The following is a 20,368-nucleotide window of genomic DNA, read 5'->3' as shown; positions in this document are numbered from 1 at the left end:
AACATAATTTAAAGAGGAGAGCGAATATAATATATAGGAAAGGTCAGTTGTGCATAGTGTAATCTCTCTCTCTCTCAAATCCAAAGGATGGAAGGTTGTCTATAAAGAGAGAATGCAGTACTTGGAAAAGGTTGTTTCATTTTCTTTTGTGTTTCTGGTTCAGTTATACTTTTCATAATGATTTTCCACAAGCATCGCCTTTTTATGGCTTAACATTTGGCAGTGTATAAGTAATATGCCACTCACTGTGCTTTCTATGTTAAACTTCTATAGGCATTGGTTTGAGAAGAGGAATAACTGTTGTTTGAAAGCAGGGTAATCCCGTTTGGTGCCAAAGAGGCTGTCTGATTAGCCTATGTACATGGGAAGATTTATGTACTATTGTAAGATTCCCCTTTTTCTGTTCCCTTAGATGCAAATTTGTGGCATTTTGTATTCCTGCATATTGTATGTGGTCAAGGGGTTCACTCCACTCAACCACTGGGACACCTCCTTGCCTCTTTTCTAAGGATTAACTCACAACTGGTTTGATGCCTCCGCTTGTGGTTTCTCAGCCCCTTGTCCTAATCTCTCACTGTGCAGCCTCTCATGCCCCATGAGCTGCACGGCTTCTTTGGGGCTTGGCCCTCTGGCCAGCTCCCTATAGTTTCCATGCCACTTTTGGGGTATCAAACTGCCTCAGACAGTTTTCAAAGTCCACTGCCCTGTACATGCCACTCTCCCAGTGGCTGGTAGGGGAACCCAGGCCTGCCCTCTACACTAGGAGCCGGTCTAGGGACCGTACAATCAGCATCTAAGGTCCATGCCGTCTCACGCTTGCTGCTGTTTTCCCTAGACTTCTGCCTACTCCTTTCTCTCAAACCTGTGAGTGATTGCTGACTCTGTCCCCCAAGCAGTCCCTTTCTGCATGCCTTTCCCTGACATAAGAACGTAGGAACGGCCATACTAGGTCATACCAATGGTCCATCTAGCCCAGTATCCTGCTTTCCGACAGCAGCCAAAGCCAGGTGCTTCAAAGGGAATGAACAGAACAGGCCGTCATCGAGTGATCCATCCCGTCATCCACTCCCAGTTTCTGGCAAACAGAGGCTAAGGACACACAGAGCATGAGGTTGCATTCCTAACCATCTTGACTGACTTCATACAAGCCCCTCCTCTTCCTGCCCAGCTGGGCTTCAGGTTCAGTTAGGGCTGTATATCCAGCCTACACCTCACCAGGTGCAGCACAACCAATCAAGTAGCTCCTTCTGAGCCATTTTAGCCCCTTTGGGGGTGGTGTGGGCTGAGCACCACATTATAGTGATCATGTAATGAAAGGTGCTGTTGTAACACATGTGAGGAAAGGGGCAGAGCTAAGGTTACATTTGGAATCTTAATTCTGAATTTCTTGACTTTTTTGTGCAATTAAAATTTTTAAATTTAACTTTGCATTAATGTAGAGTTTGCTACATAAATATATGTATTAAAATTAGAACATACTAATGATCCTACATTTAACGCTGTTGGAGAATTAATTGAATGCTTGTTTTTCCCTCTGATGGGATAGAAAAAGGGGCAGGTTAGGAAAATAGTTTCAAGGTGGTAGAGTGCATACCAGTGTTTCTGTGCATCAGTTTATTTGAAAGATAGAGGAGCTTGAAGTATGTTTGTGTCATTGCTGCACAAGGAAGTTTTCTTATTTTAGACACAAATTTACCTCTGCCCCACTGCAGCAGGGGTGGGAAATTTTTTGGCCCGAGGGTCACATCAGCATTGCGAAACTGTATGGAGGGCTGGGTAGGGAAGGCCGGGCCTCCCCAAACAGCCTGGCCTCCGCCCCCTCCCACTTCCCGCCCTCTGACTGTCCCCCTCAGAACTCCCAACCCATCCAATCCCCCCCTGCTCCTTGTCCTGGGACCTCAACCCCTATCCAACCCCCCCTGCTCCCTGTCCCAACTCCTATCCACACCCCCGCCCCCTGACAGGCCCCTTGGGACCCCACCTCCTATCCAACCCCCCCCCCGTCCCCTGACTGCCCCCAGGACCCCCTGCCCCTTATCCAACCCTGGCTCCCCCTCCTCCCCCCGCCGTTAATATGCTGCTCAGAGCAGCAGGAGCTCGCAGCCCCGCCGCCCAGCCAGAGCCAGCCATGCCGCCAACGCTGCCTGGCAGGAGCGGCTGGCCAAAGTGCTGGCGATGCGGCGTGCTGAGGCTGCAGGGGAGCGGGGGCAGCAGGGGAGGGGTCGGGGGCTAGCCTCCCTGGCCAGGAGCTCAGGGGCCGGGCAGGACAGTCCCACGGGCCGTAGTTTGCCCACTTCTGCACCATAGGGAATGTTGGATCCAGAAATACTGCATCATAGAGATAAAAATAAAGTATAGATTCTTAAAATAGGTTATTGTGAACCTTTCCAAAGCAACGGGAAAAATCCTAGGCTTCTTATATCAGAAACACTGAACCATACTTCGAAACAGAAATGTACTGAGTCCCCTCCAACATCACTGTCATTGAATTATGCCTTGAGTTTTACTTGTCTATCTCCATATAACATTATGTTGCACAGGCCTGAGAACATAATTTAGCCTGAATAAAGTTTATTCCTAGTTGAGAATGTGTGAGAAGAAATGAGCCCATCTTGAGTTCAGAGCCCATCTTGAGTTTGCAGTACTGGCCCTGAGAAAAATCATATTTTTCTTTGTAATCTGATTAAATCTGTTCTGGTATCAGTGAGGGACATGGTGCCATTTTCAGGTGGGCGCTGTTCAGACTCAAAGTGTACTTTCAGAGGCTGCTGTATATTCAGCAGCGGTCACAGTGATTTCATCTGGATGAAAATCTGTAGATAACTCTCGAACTTCCAGAAAGGAATGGTCTTTCCCTCTCACATCTTGATTTGCCCTTTTACATTGCATTACAAACATCAAACTCTGTTCTTATGCCATCTGTATCCCATATATTCCCACACTGGCCTTTCTGAGTGTTTTGAACCTCCAGTGCTGCATGCTAGAGGGGGAAAAAAAAATCAGACCCCTTTCCACATGTCCCTCTGGAATTAGCAGGAGTTGTGTTGTTTAATCCTTCAGCCACTGGGCCATGTTGTGGGGCAGTAGCAGCAAGTGTAAACAAAATGCATAATTAATAAAGAAGTGGTGGTTTGTATTCAATTCTTGGCAAGGGGTAGGATGTTGGGGAGAGGAGGGTGGAATGAGACTGCGAGGTAATTACAGATTTGAAAAATGAATTTGGAACTCACAGTAACCTTTCTAGGTTAGCCGTCTCTGTGATCGATGGCCTGCATTGTTTTCTCTCTGACCTTTTCATGAACTTCCCCTTAGACTGAGAGGGGAAATATAGTTATTCCCTTCCCAGTATTGTTTGTGAGTAATGCGCTCAGGTACAGCCTTATTTTTGTGCTCTGAACACTGCTGTTTGTGGGTAGCAAATCATATTGCAGGGAAATAGAAATTATGCCTTTTGAAGAGTCCTTATAGTTGTACTCTGCCCCATGCAAGGAAAGAGTTTATGGTACTAGATTGTTTGCCCATTCAGGTAATGATAGCCAACTCTGCTGAAAATGATATTGACCGGGCGGGGTTGCTGTTAAACGAAATGGAACAATCTGTAGAACTGAAGTAGACACAGGCAGGGGGGGATTTGAACAGAAATGGAGTCGGGTGTTATACAGTGAGAAAGGTGATGACACCTAAACTGTGCACTAAGATTAGTGGTTCAGGACAGTGACGTTGCCTAGGCTAAGATGCAGAGGTGACTAATGTATGTGCCGAAGATTTATGTCATGGGCCTAGAAAAAGATATTGTCACGGGGAAATGATGCTCCAGTTGTTTCACCTGCTGCTTGAACTTGCCACCACTTGATCTTCCCAGTCTAGAGTGTGTCACTTTCTCTGTCTAACTGATTTGAACCACAGCCCCCAAGCAATCCGCCTGGTGAGGGTCACCATGATGTTTTTAATCTCTGAACTCTTTGTAACCACATGGACGCTTCAAACCAGCATACATAAGTTAAAAACAATGAGTTCGGTTCAGGCACATTAGAGTGAGGAGTTTGTGGCTGCCAAGCAAAGCTTCCAACGTGCCAAAATTCTCCAAATACGCAGTGGGTTTGGAAGAAGGGTGTGCAGATACTTGTCTGACGTGCAATCATAGTAATTGCATGACCCAAATGCACACACAAGTGGGTCTCTATCTTATAGAAAGGATGGGCTTTGTTTCCATGTCTTGGAAAGCTCCTTTGATTGTAGCATTTGTATCCCTGAAGTAACTATGGAATTCCCATCAGCCAAAAGAATTTCTGTTAAAAAGGGAATTTCTTCACCATTTACAAGGACTGCATTGGCTATTTGAAAAACAGTCAAATTTTAAAAACAACATCCTTATTGCAGCAAGAGCCAAATGTAAGCGGGGTAATAGTCCTGCTATTGTGGGGAACTTTCCTGGCTTCTGTACTACCCCGGTGAAGTGGGTTAGCGAAAGGATCTGAGTCCTCACTCCCACTTCCTTTACCTAGTGGCCTCCCTGCCCTTGAGGACTCCCCTTCCACTCTCCTGTCTGGCAGAGTCCTCGTAACCCCAACAAGGCTGGGCCCAGAATTCCTGGGGGGCTCGACTCCCAACCCTGCTGCAGTCACCTAGGACAGGGGCTAGGGTCTCCCCACTCCGGGGTACTCTCTCTGCACTGGGCACTTCTCTGACCCACTGACCATTACATACAAGTTAAAGCAAATGCAAGTTATTTAATCAACAATTAATTTTAAAAAGAATAAGGAAAAATGGGAAAGGTGAAAGGAAACACATCAACCCGCTCTGTGGCAGGGAACATCACAAACAGTGTCTCTGAAATGTCCAGGCAATTCACAGTCTCCTCCTTGTAAGTCCCAGGCCACCTTCTCCGGCCCTGGCTCTGCTGCAGGGATGCTGTGGGTTGGACACTTGCTCTGGTGGTGGCCACACGCTCTCAGGCTCTAAGTGGTAGGACCCTTCTTCCCAGTGTCAACACCGCCCTGTCGGGGTTATGATCCAAGCCTGGCCTGCAGAGCCTCTTGGCTGAGGTGTCTCCCTGTGCTGGGCCCGCTGCCAGGGTCCCCCTCACTCTCCCCACCCAGCTTACCGCACCCAGCCCCGGACTGCTCCAGCCCCAGCTGCACCACTCTGTCTCTGCACTGCTGCTGCTTCTCTGGCCCCTCTGGCTCTGGTTGCTGCAGCTCTGCTCCCAAGACAGGTCTGCTCTGCAGGCTGCTTCTGTGACTCTGCTCCCAGCACTGACCTGCTTCCTGGGCTGCTTTTCTGGCCCCTCTGGCTCTGGTTGCTGCAGCTCTGCTCCCAGGGCAAGTCTGCTGTCTCTGGGCTGTGCCTCTGACTTTGGGGCTGCAGCTCTGCTCCCAGGACAGGGTCTGCTCCCTCTGGATCTGGCACAGCTCTGCTCCCCAGTTCAGCTTGGGCCCCTGCTTTCTTAGCTCGGCCCCACTCTGTCTGACCCAGGCAAATCCAGCTCACATGGAGGATGGGACCTCCCTGGACTCCTGTCTCTCTGATTAGCCTGCCCACCCTGTCATTCAGGCTGACCTCGAGCATTGGTCTCTCCCCATTGTTCCTGGGGACTGTCAGTCTCAGGGTCCTGATTCCCCATCGACCCTTCCCCCTTTTTAGTACTGGGAGCTAGCAACTAAAACACCCCCACTGAATGTTAGTAAGGGGGCAACAGTCCCCTTACACAAAGACAGATTAGAAGTTAAAGTCAGATGGGAATCTTTCCAAACTTTACCATTGGCTGGTTAAGAAAAAGAAAAGTTTAACTTGTGTGAAAAAAACTACCAAGTTTCATATCTCCAGTGATTCTGAATCATAGTCACCTAAGATTTTAATATGCAGAAAATGTTTTTATATTTTTTACATCATCAAAGTAAGTTCAAAAATTTGTTTTGGCAAGAAAAAAGGAACCTGGAAAAGGAGACACTTGAAGAGTCCCAGAAACTAATATATGACTATGTGTTGACATGTTATGAAGGTGTTGGTAGCAACTCCATAGTTAAGATTGTGTTAAAATTTGCACTTAAAGCAGACTTAAATCCCTCTGTTTCACACTTGAATGATTGAATTTAGCCTACAGATTTGGCACAGTATCTTTTTGGAGGACAACTGAATTTTCTGTGTAATTATTGTACTTAAAATATTACCTAACTTTTTCAGAGAAAACATTTAAGAATGCTTTCTTTTTGAAATTTTGTCCTGTTTCTCTCACATTTCTTTGGGTTTGAAAGGAAGCCACAGGCTCTACAAACTATATGCACACAAACTGTTTTTGAACTTACAAAGGTTGTTCTTGAACTTTAGAAATGAAATACATTCCCCTTTTTCCTCACAACCAACTTTGCCCCCAAGCCAATCGAACTGCTCTGATCCTTCTGCTATGTCTGTTCTTAACAACAACAAAAGTGAGAATTTTCAAAAACGTTCTTTTCCATGTTTATCAATATTTTCTGACAAAGTGTAGAGCAAATGGGGGGGGGGGGGAATTCATGAAGAATGTTGCTCTGATTGATAATGTTCTACCTGCACTATCTCTGACTTCCCAACTGTGCTCTGTGCACACTGGGGAGTGAGGGAGGCAGGCTGGGCATTGGAAGACATAGGGATGGGCTCTGGGGGAGACTGTAAGCGGATGAGCAGTGATGTGGAAGGGGGCCAAGCAGAGTGAACAGGGACATGAGGAGTAAAGCAGGGATTTAGGGAGATGAGGTGATGTTAGCTGGGATTTGTGAGGGAGAGAAGGGGGAGGCCTTTGGTGCAGGAGACCTGATGGAGGATGGGCAGTAGTTATGCATAGGGTCTGCAGTGGAAAGAGGGAGCCCCGCGTCTCTGCATTTGAGGCTTTGGCTGTTCGAGGGTTCCCCCAGAACCTCACCTCTCCAGTGTCATTGGTGCTCTTAGGCACTGTGTGCAGAAAAGATGGTAGATAATAGTTTTCCATACTTCATTGCAAATTCCAAACACTGGATTCTAAACTGAAGCATATTGGAAGCAGGTTTGTGTGCTGTCTTATTCTGGGCAGCTGTATGCTATCAGCAGCTGAAGGGGACCCTTGATCTCTTCTGGAGATTTGCCTACCCCTCATTTTGTTATTTGTGTTAATTACTGACTGTGGAGTGTTAGTTGTCTACATAAGACCTATTTGGGACTATTCAGTGGGACATAAAGTCACTAGTTCCAGCGTATTTGTAGGACCCAGGCTTTAGATTGTAAGCTCATTGGGGCAGGGACTGCATCTGCTATGTCATGTAAAGTCTGACTACATAGTCAGTGCTTAGCAAATAATAATACTTGGTACAGGTAGATTCCATTTACCCAAGTGAGTGGGATTTTATAATTAGATGGTAAGCTCTTGCCTACAGGGACTTTTTCTTATGTATTTCTACAGTACGTAGCACAATAGGACCCAGATGAGGGGTGGCAGGTGCTACTGCAATACAAATAAACAATAATAATGAAATAAAGAGGTGATTCATAATTAATGTGTTCATTTAATTCTGTAAAGGAGAATAATTTTTCTCAGCACTCTGCCCAGCAATTTGTACTGAGAGCTTTTGTCTGTTTTCTATTCTGCTTTGTGGTATAATTTCATCCTAGTTGGGCATGATTGAAATTCAGGATATTTAGGTGTTTATTAATGCTATTATTAAAATTTAAAGTTTAAAAAAAAATCCTGTTGGCTAGGTCTTAGTGTTTGTAGACCATCATAAATGGGTCTAGTGTGGAGATCATACCCCGCCTTCTTTGTGTTTGTTGAAGTTTACTCTCCCCACCCCCCAGGTGCCCAGCAGTTGCCACTCTCTGGCCACCCAGCTCTGAAGGCAGAGCGGAAAGCAGCAGCTGCTGGCCGAGCACCCAGCTCTGAAGGGAGCGCCATTGCCAGCAGCAGCACAGAAGTAAGGTGGCGTGGCGTGGCATGGTATCGCCACCCTTACTTCTGTGCTGCTGCTGGCAACGGCTCTCCCTTCAGAGCTGGGTGCCCGGCCGGCAGTTCTCGCTCTCCAGCCACCCAACTCTAAATGTGCACAGTAAGGTTTTTCCCCCCCTAAAGCTTCTCACGCCCCCCTCCCCTCCCCTCCCAGAATACATCCTGCGTGCCCCCCAGTTTGAGAACCTCTGGGGTAGAGGACTGGAAGTCAGGAAAGCTGGATGCTGTTCTTGGCTTTGCCACTGACCTGCTGTGTGATCTTTGGCAAATCCCTTCACCTCTCTGTGACTTTGTTTCACCTTGCGCCATATTTCTATTTAGAAAGTAAACCCTTTGGGGCAGAGGCTGTCCCCCCCCCAATCTATGTTGGTTCAGTACCTGGCACAATGGGGCCGTAATCTTAGTTGGGGCCTGGGTGTGTCTCACTAATATAAATAACATTAATATTAAATATGCATAGCTTTCAACAGACGAATACATAATGGCAATGTCCCTGCTCTGAAGAGCTTGTAGTATAAGAATTTTACTTTTTTTTTAACTTTCAAAAAACAAGCACACATAGATAAATGGAAAAAATTAGAAAAACCTGAAATAATTTGACATTTTTAGGTCCACACCGTGCCAACTGGCTTTGCTTGAGCACGAGGGGGCGGGAGTCTGCCTGTGTTGGGTGAGTCACAGGATCGTGGCCTGAGTCAACTTTTTATAAATGTTTCCAAGGTAGAAAGCCTCTGGATTCTCTTTCTATTGGCGATCACCTTGATAGTCAGTGTAATCCCAGGTTGCCCAGATCATAAAACCACCACAGCCTGGTGTGTCTGGCAGTGTCTGCTCAGGGTGGGAATAGCACTGAGAGCTACAAGTCCGAACTGAGAAGGTTTGTTGGGCTGATCACTGCAGGGGCCCAGGACTGGAATAACAAGGGGCTGGGGCTAGCTGCCTTCTCAGAGCTGGGAATGGAAGATAGGGAGGGTGTAAGCAACAAGATGTCAGCTCCAGTGACTGAATCTGTTTTTTTTTTTTTTAATTAAATTTCCTGTCTGAAGAAAAGAAAAGTCTTAAATATTTAACAGTGAAAACAATAGATGAAAAAGGGGGCGGGGCAGTTAGAGTCAAAGCTTGGCACTGGTGGGTGTTTGGCTCTGAGAGAAGCGAGAGCGGCTCAGATTTGCATAAATTGCATAGTGCGGTCAGAAAGTGGAATCAGAATTGTGCTTTCATTGCAGTGGCATGAATGGAAGCACATAATTGACATTCTTCCCCTTCTGATCAGATGTCTCCTCATGGGGAGCTCACCACCCAGTACATTGTGGCTCATCCATTCAGGGCCGGGCTTGGACAGGGCTTTTGTTTTCAAATTATTATTTTTCTATTATGTGATTTCTTCTATCACCTGGGAAAAACCCTGGCATGGCCTGTTCCCCTACTCTGTGCCCCCACCCTTTGTGTCACACAACAAGAGATCGCATTGTATTGAGTAGAGCTGCTGTTTCACATCTTTCTACATTTCTGGATCATCATGCAGCTGAACATGCATTACAGGTAACAGCAGAGGTGCTTTCCATTGTGTGTCTCCTCATGATCAACTGGATGAGGTTTTCCTGAGAGATGCACAGGGAAACTCCCAGCTGAGAAAAACTTAGCACAGTTCCTAGCTCAGCCAAGGTACAGGTTTCTTTTGGCTCACCTGACAGAATTACTTCCTGTGCATCACAAGGTTCACAGTTCAAGTGTGAGGAGGACATGCCCATTGACTCCAATTCACGAAGCATTTAACATTTAACCATGTACTTAAATCCTAATGGGGCGTAAGTACTTGCTTATAGTTAAGCATGTGCTGAAGTGCTTTGTTGAATCGGGGCCACAGCCGGTCCAGATAGGAATACACCTCTACCCCGTTATAACGCTACCCGATATAACACGAATTCGGATATAACGCGGTAAAGCAGTGCTCCCGGGGGGCAGGGCTGCGCACTCCAGTGGATCAAAGCAAGTTCGATATAAGGCAGTTTCACCTATAACGCGGTAAGATTTTTTGGCTCCTGAGGGCAGCGTTATATCGGGGTAGAGGTGTATTACTAAGGACTGGTCTACACTACAAATTTACATCGGTGCAGCTGTACCACTGTAGTGCATCAGGTGAGGAAGTAATCAGAGCTGGTGGGCATGGGACAGAGCCAAAGCTTGTGTCGAAGGGGGAACAGAGCAGAGGCCGGGACTGGGAGCCAGAGAGACCGCATGCACTGGGTCACAGAGCCACTCAATGGCCCAAACACCTGTCTACACTCATACGGGGGTGGGGCTCCATCCCACGCCACCCAAGTCTGGGTGCCTGTCTGCCAATGGGGAAGCAGTAACTACAGTTGGGTGGTGCAATGGCAGAGCACCTTCCCTGCTGGCAGGGAGGGGTGGCTGGGCCAAATTTGAGTGGCATTGCAACCTGGTGCACAGGGTCCTGCTGCTGCTAGTCTCTGCCTCTGCTCTGCTCCCCCATAGACACAGGCTTCGCAGAGCCCAGGACTGCAGGCAGGAGCTCACGCGCCAGGTCACAATGCCAGTGAAATTTGGTCCAGCTGCCCCTCCATCATGCCAATAGGGAAGGGACTCTGCTGTTACACCACCCAGCCCTGGTTACTGCCTCTCCATTGGCAGAGATGTGCCACAACCCGCCCATGGCTGGCCACAGTCAGATATGCAGTAACATATAATAATATGTAACATAAATAATTTGCTGTGATATCAAACCTTTGGTCATTGCTTGTCCACCATAAGCTGGGGCCCACCCGAATTTCTACTTCTAGCTATGCCGCAGGCCGCCAGGCAACAGACATTACAGCTTGCATCCTTTCAGGTCTGGATCTCACATTTTCCTCCATTCTGCCTTTTCAGCCCCATGGGGCCTGTTACCAACCACAATGCTTTCTCCCCATGTCCAGCCACTGGAATTGCATCAGAACCCTTTGCTGTTCCCGATCCCCTCAGACACCAAGTGTATTGCACCTAGAGTGCAACTGAACTATGCCTTGCCGTGTGGGACAGGCAAGGGGGAATCTGTGGCCACCAATGCACGAGCCCTGTCGTTCATGGTATTTACAGAGGCTCCCTTAACTCCGTGGCCCCCAGAAGATCAGGACAATGATGATGATTTTCATATTCACAGGAGTCGCTTCGAACTTCCAGAGTCTTGGTCTTTCCATAAAACACACACACACACACTGTAACTTGCTGGCGAGATCTCTCATTTCTAAGGCACAGGGAAAAATCAGTGATGTTTATGAAGTATAAACCAGGTGAATTTTGATTTCCCCTCTGGCTCTAGAGGAGGGGAGCAGCTGGTGGAGAGTGGATGAAAAATGCTTTATCTGTTGTATTTTGGTGACCAGAAGTTGAGTGATTGGTTTAATAATTGATAGAGCAATTTAGTAGTGGTCCGTAATCCTGAAAGAAGCCCTTGCTCCCCCCGAGACTGACAGGCTGCTCTCAGTGGCTTTGCCTGCAAAATTTCAGTCCTTGGTTTCAGTAAACAACATGGTTGGGGGGGAGGGGCGGGGGGCGAAAGCAACTGTTCTGAACCTTTTGTCTTGTTTCTGTGAACAGCTGTGCTGTTTTCTCCAGCTCAAAGCTTCCACTGTTTGTTTGCGTGCTCTTTCTCTGTCTCTTGTTCAAAGTGAGCAGGAGGTTTCCTTTCGGGCCCTCTCTCCATTAAAGGCAATTCCCTGGTGTACATATGGATGTAGGTATACCCCTGCAAAACCCCTAACAGAGATGTCAGGACTTACACCCTTGCAGCTTGCTTGGCTAAATTACAGGGTTAACCAGGGCCAATTTCCTTAATGTAAAGAGGCTCTCTTTTAACTCTGGTTCAGCTGTTTTCAGGCCGTGAGGATCCCAGTTTAGGTCATATTTTTAGTCAGCCCCTGACTTGTGTGTCCGCTTGTGGTGCTTGTAAGTGACTGCACCTGCAAAAGTGGATGTGCACAATCTGCACTTGCACAGCCCACTGCTTTAGGAGCACATCCATGGTTCCACTTTTGTACATATTTTTTCTGCATGCATAGGATGGTGTACACCCTCTTTACGTGTTTATAATATATAATAATATTTCCTAGCCCTGTGTGTTTAAGAGGATGCACACATGGTGGTTGCGGGGGGAGCGGGGAAGTTAGAAAAGAGACATGGAGATAGAGAGTTTGGAGGGAGAAGAGGGACAGTTTGGAGGCACCGAAGATATAGAGGAGGAGGCAGAGAAGACAAATACAGGAAAAGAGAGAGAGAAAGCGAGATAAGGAGCTAGAAGGAGAAAGATAAGGTAACAAAGAAACAGTCACTGAGGACCAACAGGAAAAGAGTTGTCATGCTCTTTTATAAGGAAAGGAAAAAAATGTGGAGTGAAGCCAAGTAGGGAAAATGAGTACAAATAAAGGCCTAATAAAGACACAATAGTAAGTTACACTTTTCCACCTGTATTATATAGATATTGGATTGACAATATGTCACAAGTAAGCACAGTATGCAATGGGCAATACTTGACTCTTCTATTCCGTTTAATTGCAGAGGGCCGATGTCCATTACACTATGTAGCTGATAGAATTGGTGGCATCCCTATGTTGTGTCCTTCCCTGCCACTTCACTGTCCCCTGGCCTGACTGAAATCTGTGTGGTGCTGACTATTGATCATTTTAAAAATGCAACAGTTTTCTGGCCTAGTAGCCTACTGCTTCTGGTAGTGCTCTGTTTTGCTGCGTGAGAGACTCCCGTCCATGGCAGATCTCTTGTGACCGGAGCTAGGCAACTACAGGGATAGGGTGCTAAGTAGAGCTGGGCACCAATACCAGTTTTTGGTGAAAAATGCTGATTCAGTGGCGCCAAATTTTGGGTCGGTTTTGTCAGATTGTTTCAAAACAAAACAAATCTTAAAAAAAAAATCCCTGAAAAAATCAAAATGTTTTGTTTTGATGTTTCCAACATGAAACGTTTTAATTTTGAATTAAAAATGTCTTTCAATTTTAGTAAAAAAGCCCAAACCAAACCAAAAAAAAAACCAAAACATGTCAGAGATGTTAAATGCTCAACATTGAGATGAAATGTTTTTTAAATGTTAATTACGAATTGAAAAAAATCTGTTATTCACCTAGTTAGTGTCAAGCCCTGTTAGGTCATAAGGAATTTCTGCTATTTTATAGGGATTCCTCTGGCTGAGTAAGGAGCTGCTTAAACAGACTCTGAAGCCAGCCCCTCCAGAGCTCACTTCAGTGAGTCTATATCATGAGAGGGGGCATTCCCCCGGGTAAATGTTTATTCCTCAGACTCTGCAGCTTCCACTCTGAACTACAGTTCACCTTGCTATGACCTGCAAAATCTTACAGTGGAAACTTGGACAAAGAAACAGAGTTATCTGGCTAGTAAAGAATCAAAACAATTGCCAACTCACCAAAGAGAATGTCGACTGCCTTTGATGTGCAGGCTGTGAATAGCTGCTATGCTTCATAGTTTGTCTTTTCTAGAGGCCACTGAAAGATATGAGATGCACAGCCCTGGATAGCGAACTACTTTATTCATCCACAGAATGGGAAACATCAGTGAAAGTTCCCCCTTGCTTCCCACAACCTTCTTCTAAAATGACCCCCATTGGGGGTGAGAGGGTAGCATAGTCTGGTGAGGATGCCAGTCAGTGTCAAGGATGCGGTGATGGTTCTGTGTGATGTGGGTAGTTGTCCGCTAGAAATTGGACTGAGACAACCAACTTCGTGTTCATGTAGGCCACCAAGAGTGGTAAATAATGTCTGCCAGGTTTGGCAAGTGTGGAGTGAGCTGTGTGATGGGTTGTTAGTAAGTTCCACCTTCAGTTCTATCTATTGGCTTGGTATTTTTGCATGTTATCATGCCGATGTATTATGACCCCCACCTCCTCCTGTCCAGGATCTGGTATAAAGGTGTATGGGACCTAAACAGCGCCCACATTTCAAAGGGGGCATCCCAGGAAGACAAGAGTGACTCTCTGAGTCTTCCTGATGCGTCTCTTCCCCCCGCACCCAGGTCAGTTTCCCTTTTAGGGTAACAAAGCAGCAAATATATCAGCATGTTCCTCTGTACACAGGCTTCCCTGGAAGGACCCTCACTGGGATCCCCCACTCTGAGGAGCCAGCTGCCCTGCCCAGCCCTGCATTAGGGATCTATTTGCTGAGACTTGCAACATGGGCTCCATCTGTCCCCTTCCCACCCCCACCCCCAGTTGGGCTCTGCCTGGTGTCAATCTGAAGGGCACCCTAGGGTGCAGGAGGAGCTGCCCCAGACCAGAGGGGATATTCCTGACATGAAGCGGGAGGAAGAGAGAGGGACATACTATACGTGGGTGGAACAATGTCGGGGATAATACAGGTGGGCTGGAGTCTGGACACAGGTTGGGGATGGAGGTCAGGACATGGGAGACAGATCAGGTAGGGTCCAGGATGCAGTGGGGGACAAATAGGATGGCAGGAACAAGGACATGCAGGGCAGGTGGTTAGGGGGAGGCTAGAAAAACAGGGAACAGATTACAGGGCACATGGGCTGAGGGGATGGGATACAGGGGCAGGTGGGGCAGGACACTAGAGAAGGGGGCTGATGGCATGGGGGGCAAGACCTTGCTGGGTAGGAGGACTGGAGATGGGGCAGGCCCTGAGGAGCCGATGGGCAGATGTGGGGGCAGGACCCTGGGTGGGAGATAGGCTAGGACAGAGAGGGGTGATGGTGGAGTGGAGGGTTTAGGACACAGTGGAAAATGGAGGGCAGGTGGGTCACGATAGGACACAGGGGGCAGGGCAGGACCCCAGGGACAGCTGAGATGGGAGGGGACATGGGGGCAGAGGTGGCCACTGCATGTCCTAGTCCCTGCCATCCCATTTGTCCCCCCTGGTTCCCACCTGTCCTGGGAAGCCATTTCTGCTGGAGCTAGTCCAGGGAGAGACCACCAGGGGCCATGCAGGGCTGTGGGCCCTCCCAGGCTGGGCTTGATCTGTGCAGAGGCCTCTATGTGTATGTTAAGGATGACATCCCATTGCTGAGAGGACTAAATCAAAGCTTGTTAAGAAACCATTAATACATTAAGTCAGGGTGCACGTAGTTAGTCCACACTGTGGCAGACTCATGGGGTAGAGCACATCCCAGCTTCCTGCAAATCTGCCGCCCTAGCCAGCTGCCTAGTTTGCCTATGCCTAAAGTGTCTCTGTGCATAATGTGCTTGAAAAGGTACCACACATACACGTAAAGAACCCCAGGGAGTGTGGTCACCTCAGGCCCCTGTTAGCTCCACCACTGATCTGAGGGTGGGCACCCTACGGGGCAGTTTTAAAATTCAGAAGGAGCCCAACTGTCAAAATCCAACTCTGGGGAAACGAAACTCCTTGGCAGTCGCTTTCGACATCCTGTGATGGGTGGATGAAAAAGCCAGTGAGCGAGACTGGTAATTAATTTTCCTGACAGAAACACCAGACAATGAAATTACCCTGCCGCAGAGCAGGGTCACTGAAGTAAATATTCTGCCAGAGGCAGGCCTAAAAGCGGCATAGGGTCACGTGGTAGGAGCGAGCAAACAAAAGAAGCAGCATTTCTTCATTTGGGGAATTGTGGGCATCACAAGCAGGTTTAGGATGCTGGCATCCCTGTTGGGTGGACAGAGTGAGGGTCGAGTTCTCATGCCAGCGAAAACAGCTGTCTAGCAGATGCAGTTCTGCTGTAGTTCAACTCCAAGAGGAGGGAGGGAATGGAAGGAAGCAACACTGAGTTCCCACTAACATTACAGACACTTTAATCCAGTTCACCTGGTGCAGTAATTAAGTTGGGAAGGGGATGAGAGCGCTAAGAGGTGAAGGCAGGGTTGGCTGTTGTTATCTCAGAGGCTTAAACGCTTTTGGCTGCCTTTGACCTCCTCCAGGTTGGCTGCAGATGGCTTTTACTTTCTATCCCCTAGTCACGCTATTGAGATTTTGTGTCCTTTAAACCTGGTTCATTCCTGTGGGTAGGGAGCAGAGGGAGGTGTCTTGCTGGAAAGAAGTTTGAGGAGGTTTGTGGAAGAGGAGGGCAGGGAGTGTTTTTTCCCACGTAGCTAATGACTAATGCTGGAGCCACAGATTGTACTGCAGCAGGGCTTTAAATACACAGTCGTGCTTTGCCAGGGCAGAGATTATAAACTTGGGACGTTCCTGCACATGCTGGGGTGTCCAGTGAGCTCACCTTGTTACCTCATTAGCTCCTGAATCTCTCCTTTCCTACAGGCCCTCAGCTCTAATGCACTTTTCTGAAGAGTGGGATGTTATTGGCAACAAAAGCTTGAAGCTGGTTTTGGTTTTACTTTTCCAAAATACAAAGTTTGCTTTCTCTCTTTTTCCCAACTCTCCCGCGCCCCCGCCCCCGGCCCCTTAGGTCCTGGGATAGAAAAGTGTGAGTCACCTGGACCAGGTTTTGTGCTTTTAGACAGGGATAGCAGAGAGAGGTGGGAGGGGATTAGGGCTGGCGTCTGTGGAGAGGGGTGTCCGGTGGAGGAGGGGAGAGTAGGGATGGATGTGGGAGGTGCATTTGTATAATCCTGAAAAAGGAGGAGCTCCAGTTAACCTCACTGCAAAGGTGGCTTCAGAAACTCTGCTGGGCCTAGTGTTGGCTGCTTTTGGTGTGCGATTTGCTACCCATTATCTTCTATTTGTCTCTGCTGGGCCTTCCTGTGGCATTGAAGAACTTCCCCTTTTCCTTACAAACTCCTGACTGTGGGAGGAGGTTGAAATACTCCGTCAACAGAGGTTCTAGGTCCTCGTTGCCTTAGGCAGGCTGGGAGATACTTCTCCTAACAACATTTCCCACCACTGGCAAGCCTAGAGCAGCAGTCCCTGCTTAGGAAGTCAGGGAACCACAGTGATGTTGGAGCACAGCATCCTCCATGCACACAGCAGATACCACACAAACCTTACCCTGCTGCACTAGCCTGCACTTTAACTAGGTCCCCCTGCAACACTGGTTCAACACAACCTCACCTAGACTTACTTTGAGCAGGTTGAATTGACTCTGTGCTGAAAATGGCTGGTAGAATGGTAGAGTCATCTGTGCAAGAGCTCCTAATGTTGCTAGACCCTGGTGCAGCTGAAATGGTGTTTTAAGATATGACAAACTTTTCCTTCCTTTGGAATAAAGTTATGCCACTCTTTGAGTATCTGAGCCGAATTTGAATGATCTAAGAATGAAAGTATAAACAAAGGGGTGACTCAAGGTCTCATACTAGAACCGGAATTTATTTCATATATTTATTCACAATCTGGAAAAAGTAGGGAACCATAGGGTGCTAAAATTTGCAGATGCCACAGAATTATGAAGGTGAGTCAAGATTACCAAAGACAGTGAAGAACTGCTCAGGCACTTAACCTGGGAATAGGCAGAATGGTGGCAGATGAAATTCAGTGTTAACAAATATAAGGTAGCTCACATTGAAAGGAAAAAAATTGAACTACTCCTTGATATTGTTGAGTTATAAATTAATTGTAACCACTCAGGAGAAAGACCTGTGTGGTGGTGTTCAGGCTAAACATCTGCTGAAATGCACAGCGTTGGTCCAAAAGCAAACAAAATGGTAGGATCGGGAAGGAATGGGATGTAAAATAATTCTGCAGCTCTTCTAATACCATTATGTAAATTGATGGTACGTCCCCACTTTGAATACTGTATTCACTTCTGATCATCCCATCTCTAAAAAGTTATAGCAAAAATAGAAGGAGTTTAGAATCGGGTACCAAACATGACTGGAGGCATGGAAGGACATTCTCATGACGGAAAACTGAAAAAGATTAGAACTGTTTAGTTTAGAGAGACCCACAAATAAGAGGGAAATGAGAGAGGTATAAAAATAATGAATGGCATAGGAGAAGATGAATCCAGTGCTCCCTTTTAACCTTTTGCCCGTTATAGTAACACGGGGATGTGAAGTGAAAGGCAACAAACTTATCCTATAAAACCAAATACACTTTAACACAACACATAGCCTGTGAAACTCATTGCCACAATTTATCTTTAAGGTCAACGGCTTAGTAAGATTAAAAAAATTATTATGCCCCTATAGATGGATAAGGAGAGTATCCCTTGTTATGTTAAATTAGATAAAAATTCATAAAGCAAACATATGCCCATACTTCAAGACATAAACCAACGTCTGACAGACAGTGGTTTGGAAGAAATTTCTATGGGCAGGTTATTTCTTTACAAGGTTTCTGGCCCCCTCCTCTGAAGTAGTTGATATTGACCGCTGTGCGAGAGAGGCTGCTTGACCAGATGGATCAAGACCTGATCCAGTTTGGCAATTCCTATGCTCCCAAAAATAGATATGAATTTTAGTCCTGTAAAATACAGAGGAGGTATCCAATGGCAGATAATCTGGAAGCACATGTGGAAGCTTGTTCTTTGGGGAAACAGAGGACTGCAGTGTCCAGGTCTGTCAATCTAGCTCCTTACAGGAACAGTAAATAAATAAATAAGAATGGTCGAGATGGGGAAGTTGTTGTGGATAGTGGAAGGGTGATACCTGTATTTGGCAGCGGTGGAGATGATTTTTCATGGGTGGGGAGGCTTCTGGATAACATTCTATGTCTTCCCTGATGTAGGGACTTAGTGGATGGGATTTCAAGTTCAGACAGTGCGAGATTGAACTCTCATTAGTGACCAGGGAGGCTTCATTCATAACATGCAGGCAGACAGGGAGAGGCAGATGGCTTTGAATGCAGGATTTACATAGTAATGAGATTCAGGTCATCCTAGCTGTCTTCTTTCTCTCTCTCTGCATTTTTGTCTGGGTGTCATCCACTGTGGAAGGAATGAAGAAGCGGACAAGGAAGGGAGGGGAATATAGATGAAGATCTGGAAATTAACCCTTTGCCATTCTCCTGACTGGCGCTGTAATACTGGAATAAAAAGTTGGCAGTGACAGGCATACTAATGCAAAGGAATGGTGGGTATAAAAGCTTATAGCAATCACAAAAGAAAATAGGAGCGCTGATGCGGGATGATTGTTGTTGTTTTTTTTTAACTCAGACCTATAGTGTACTCTGTGTGGGGATGGCAGAATCAGCCCAGGCTTAAGGTGCCTTAATTTTCAGATTCTGGGTTGCTGGGTTTGGAGCCAAGTTTTTGTTTTTATTGCTGCAAGTCAGCCCAGTGTTGAAGAGGGTTTTGTGCTGAGATTGGGGTATGGGCTCTCATTGGTGTGTCTTTGCTTGTTTCTTAAATAAAGAAAACCTCCCCCGTTTTGCACAGCTCCTCTCTGACGTTATGTCTCTTCATGAGTAAGCAGTGGCGTTTGCTGGAAAACAATATGTTTTCAATTGCAATTAGCAGCTCTGAATCTCCTGCTGGCATTGGTTGCTATCTCAATGAAAAATGACATACTTCAGGAGACAGTATGGTGGTTGGAGAAGGGGTTTGGGAGTCAGGACTCCTGGATTCTAATTCTCACTCTAATATGGACTGAGGCAATTGATCAATATTGCCAACACAAGCATTTGAAAACCGTGGGTCAGTCCCCTACCCCCCCATTATGAGATTAGTTTAAAAATCATGATACTTTAAAAATAATACATTTGGGGAGCTTTATTTTTCTGATGGTGTTTGAGCCTTTAGGGTTCATGTTTTCAAGCTTTTCTCTGCAGGAAAGGAAAGTTGAGAATCTAATATAATCACCTGACTCCAGAAGCTGGGGCTTTAAGGAAAACATCAAGTAGTGTGATACTCAGGATAAAATTGTGAGACTCACAATAAAAATCACAAGAGTTGACAACACTATGTCTGTTCCTCAGTTTCCCCATCTGTAAATGGGGATAATGATATTTATCTACTTCACAGGGGTACTGAGGCATCATCGGGGTGATGAGTTTTCATTGTTTATAAAGGGTTTTGAAGCTCTTGGACTAAAGTTGCTAGGAAAATGAAAGTATTTTTTGGGACACTAGTGTTCTGTGGAAGCACAATCTAAGTTTTTAAAATGGTCTCAATTTTAATGCTGGAAGTCTGTGTTTTAAAAACGGGAAGAAAAGCATTTCCCCTGTTGTATGGGTGTCTCTGCTAGTGGTGACCTGAATGGACCAAAGCTTTGCAGATAGTAGAGGGCTTTTGTTCTTAAGCACTTCATTAAGTTAATCATTAAATACATGCATCCGATGAAGTGAGCTGTAGCTCAGGAAAGCTTATGCTCAAATAAATTGGTCAGTCTCTAAGGTGCCACAAGTACTCCTTTTCTTTTTGCGAATACAGACTAACATGGCTGTTACTCTGAAACCGTACAGTATCAAGCAGGCTCAGGTAAGAGACTTCAGTGCCTCCTTTACGTTTCCTAAGCAGAGCTAATGCTAAAATGTACTGCTCAGAAGTCTGCTTTGCTTCAGCTGGCGTCTATTGAAACAAACCAGTCAT

At 46.5% G+C, this 20,368-nt stretch overlaps 1 protein-coding gene across 2 annotated transcripts in view; it reads left to right on the top strand.

The window, feature by feature from the left end:
- The window catches only part of HIPK2 (homeodomain interacting protein kinase 2), a 186,674-nt gene that overhangs the window by 108,109 nt on the left and 58,197 nt on the right, over positions 1–20,368 (top strand). The window lies entirely within an intron of this gene.

The sequence above is a fragment of the Caretta caretta genome, chromosome 1 (assembly GCF_965140235.1).
Source record: "Caretta caretta isolate rCarCar2 chromosome 1, rCarCar1.hap1, whole genome shotgun sequence".
NCBI classification, from domain to species: Eukaryota; Metazoa; Chordata; order Testudines; family Cheloniidae; genus Caretta; species Caretta caretta.
The sequence above is the reverse complement of the archived record's forward strand: the minus strand, read 5'-3'. Positions and strand labels throughout refer to the sequence as shown.